At 33.4% G+C, this 4,143-nt stretch overlaps 1 long non-coding RNA gene across 1 annotated transcript; it reads right to left on the reverse strand.

The window, feature by feature from the left end:
- Positions 1-732: 732 nt before the first annotated feature.
- Positions 733-3,324, reverse strand: LOC128281731 (uncharacterized). The gene is made up of 2 exons (XR_008271994.1): positions 3,199-3,324; positions 733-1,053 (listed from the first exon to the last, which is right to left on the reverse strand). It is a non-coding gene; the product is annotated as an uncharacterized LOC128281731 (long non-coding RNA).
- Positions 3,325-4,143: the final 819 nt, after the last annotated feature.

Raw genomic sequence — 4,143 nt, forward strand, 5'->3', positions numbered from 1 at the left:
CGTGATTTAATATATTTTATAAATTGGTTAGTTAGTCAAAGTTCAAGTGGCGTGGAATGAAAGTCAGTGGGTTCCAAAAATGAGGTATCAGGATCTCATTTTCATAAACTTAGCTCATAAATATTATTTTTTAATATTTATGGAGCTATTATATAGTGGATTCAAAAATTATATTGATTAGATATTTAATTAAGGAAAAAGGAATAAATTGTAAAAGTTGTAAAACATAATTGTTATTGAATTGTACTAGCTAAATGGCTTAATTATTTAACATGCAAGGGTTTCGTTGAAATTATTGTAACACCCATCGCCCGCATCCGACGCCAGGACGGGGTTCGAGGTGCTACCTGACTTTTACTAACACTTCTATACTAAACAGGGCCATGAAATCTCAAATAATTAAAAACTTTTCTTTTCACATACAATTTGTCCCATATACGGGCTTACGAGGCCCAAAACATACATCTGGAGTGGTTCGGGACCCAACCGAGAACTCATGAAAAACTTAGAAAATCTCTTGCATCAAGGCTTCATACGCCCGTGTGGGTATAGAGCACACGCCCGTGTGCTAGGGACACGCCCGTGTGCTAGGGACACGTCCGTGTCCCGAACCCGTGTCCAAAAACCTAGACAAATACAAGGCTATTTTCTAAGCCATTTTGTCACACTCACAACAGATGCACACATACTTATACAATAACATACAACATGGCAAAATTAGATACTTAAACATTCCTAACATGTCATGATTATGGCAATTTCACATGCAATAGATAACATAGATTTTACTCACATCTTTACCACATTCATGCTATAATCATTATAAACTCATCACATAATACCATAGCACATGCATGCATAATTAAAATGGATTTACAACCCCATAATCAAAATAGGCTAACACATATGGCTAAAGCCATATCACATACTCTAATATTTAAACTCCTATACATGCTATAGGCTCAAAGTACTTGAAATCACTACACCAATAACGTTAGCTTGACAGTGAGATAATATCTCCGATGAACTCCAACCCGAGCTAACCTGGCAACCCTAGGAAACATGGGAAAGAAGGGGGGTAAGCTTTCACTTAGTAAGTTCATATGAAAATAATAAGCAACTCATTAACTTGTTTTATCAATGTTTACAACATATTCTCAAGTTCACTACAAGTTGTCTTTCTGAGCAATAGTCACTAAATTATTTATATCTAGAGCTACGAAACTCCGAATTAAGTTCCGTTAATTTTCCATGAAACTAGACTTATTTTCCTTTCTTCCATAAAATTTCTAGAATTTTTGGTTAAGCCAAATAGTACTGTTTATTCTTCAAAGTTACCCCTGATTCACTGTCTGATAGTTCCGACCCTTCTGTACTAAAGTTCAATTATCTCATAGTACAAGACTCGAATAATGTTCTCGTCTATTTCTATTGAAACTAGACTCATATTTCTACTTACTAATTTTTTTCTAGAATTTTTGGTTAGGCCAATTAGTACAGTTTATTAGTTAAAGTCTCCCCTGTTTCAGGGTATGACCACTCTGACCCCTCTGCACTACGAACCGAATTTCTCCCTGTAAAGAATTCCAACGACCATGCCATTTATTTCCCCTAAGGTATGACTCTTAATAATTTTTGTACAATTTTTGGTGAATTTCTAAAGTCAGAACAGGGGATCTCGAATTCATTCAGACCCTGTTTCACAAGAATTCAAATATCACACAATATGGAATTCTTTTTCTTCCCCTGTTTCTTTCATGTGAAAATACACTCATTAAGCTTTAATCCCATATTTTATTCTGCCTCTAACTCATTTTCCACTATTTTTAGTGTATTTTCAAAGTTACACTACTGCAAGAACTCAAATCATCAAGGCTAAATTACTCATTCATGATCATTGTTCACAAAATTAATACAACATCATTTGTATAATCATCACCGAGACATTTATATCACATTTTCATTTACCATCTTACCATTTTGTTGTTATGTCGAGTTTTCAACCCGAGGGTTAAGTACATACTTGTTCAAAGTATCCATTTCACAACATTTATCAATACGTCCCTTTCATCTCGAGTATTCCTCCATTTGAGTAGAATTTTACCCATTGAACACATCGGAATATAATTCGGATACATGGAAAGTTTGCACATAAGTGCCACATATGTAGCCAAGCTACCATGTAACCCGCCCATAAGTGAACTCAGACTTAACTCAACGAGCTCGGGCGTTCGCATCCATAAGTGAACTCGGACTCAACTCAACAAGCTCGGATGCCTAGTTACATCTCACGAACTCGGACTCAACTCAACGAGTTTGAACATTCGCATCCATTAGTGAACTCGGACTCAACTCAACGAGCTCGAATGCCCAAATATTTCAGTGACATGTCACTTGTATCCTAATCTATTCCTAAGGTTCAACGGGACCTTTTTACCAATCATGTGTCTCAACCATCTTCTACGGAATGCCGATACCAATACTCGGTAGTATTTCACATTTTCCAAGTATATCATATAATTTGACATATTATCAAACAATTATCACAAGTATAATATCTCATAACAATTATCATATCATTTAAATAACATCAAAACATTTAAAATAATAACTATGTTACCAACATTTACATATGAACTTACCTCGATACCACAAAGGTAAAAAAAGACGTAATTATCCCTTAATCGATTTCTTTTCGTTCTAGGTCTAAATCTCGATTTTCATCATCTAAAATATCACATTCAACTTATTAAAACAATGTACTGATCAAATTAGTCCATTGACACACTTGAGCAATTTTTACAATTTTGCCCCTATATTTTGCCAAAATTACCAAATTACCCTAGGCTCGTAAAATAATTTTTATCACATTTCTTTACTCCTTGAGTCTAGATGAACCATTTTCATAACTATAGCAACTCATAATTTCAACTATTTCACACATTTACAACTCATTTTACAACTTAGCAATGTAGCCCTTTTTAAGGTGTTTTCATGCAATTTCTTTCACAAAAGTTGTTTATTAGACAAATAGGACTCATAATCTTCCATAAAAACACAGCAAACAACACATTTACTCTCATGGAAAAACCCTAGACTCTTCATCATTTTGCAAAATAGACCTCTCATATGAAAGCTCATGCTTTAGGGGTTTCAAAAATGTAAAAATCATCAAGAAAGACATTAAAAATCACTTACTAGCAAGGGATGTAAGTGGCTGATATTTCAGAGCTTCAAAACCCCTTTCTTTTCTGCCATTTTCGGTGGAGGAGAAGAGAAAAATGATAGCTTTTTCTTTTTAATTTGTTAATAATAAAACTAGTCAAAATTGGTGACCAACTTCACCTAATTTTGACTTTTTCAACAATTTTTTTTGTCTCCCATGGCCGGCCTAATTTCACTTTAAAGACCCCCAATTTAAGATACAAGGCAATTTAACACCTTTAGGTATTAAAACACAACTTTTACCTTTTACGTGATTTAGTCCTTTTTCGAAATTGGACTAGAAATTGCTAAAATTAACTTACCAAAATTTACATGCACTTATAAAATTATATTATAACACATAAAATAATACTAAAATAATTTTCTCTAGCCTCGGAATAGTGGTCCCGAAACCATTGTTCCGACTAGGCCCAAAATCGGGATGTTACAATTATACCATAATGTAACATTATGGATGGTTGTGGAATGTTTAACTTAAAATTTTATTAGTTAAAAATGATAAATTAATAAAATAAAATAAAATGGTTATCATCTTTCATTTATGTTCCTACCACCGAAATTAGAAAATCATAGCTTGGGAGTCCATTTTTAAAGCTTCCAACGTTCAGCTAACACAAAAATCTTTGCATGTAAGCCAAATTCAACTCCGTTTTTTATAATTTTTATGTTTTTGAGATCGTTACAATTAGGTCCCGTTAACCCTTATCTCCGGTTTGAAAACTGTTAAAGATTTTTAAAGTTTCCATTGACTTTAACTGAAGTTTTTGCATATTGATGGTAGATTTTGAAGTTTAGAAATGAAAAAGGATTAATTTGTTAAGTAAATTTTGTTAGTTTTGAGTTTAAGGACTACAGTGTAAATATCTTGAAATTGGTATGAATTGTTTGTAAATTGTGATAATAGGAGGCCATATATGG

The sequence above is a fragment of the Gossypium arboreum genome, chromosome 10 (assembly GCF_025698485.1).
Source record: "Gossypium arboreum isolate Shixiya-1 chromosome 10, ASM2569848v2, whole genome shotgun sequence".
Lineage (NCBI taxonomy): Eukaryota > Viridiplantae > Streptophyta > Magnoliopsida > Malvales > Malvaceae > Gossypium > Gossypium arboreum.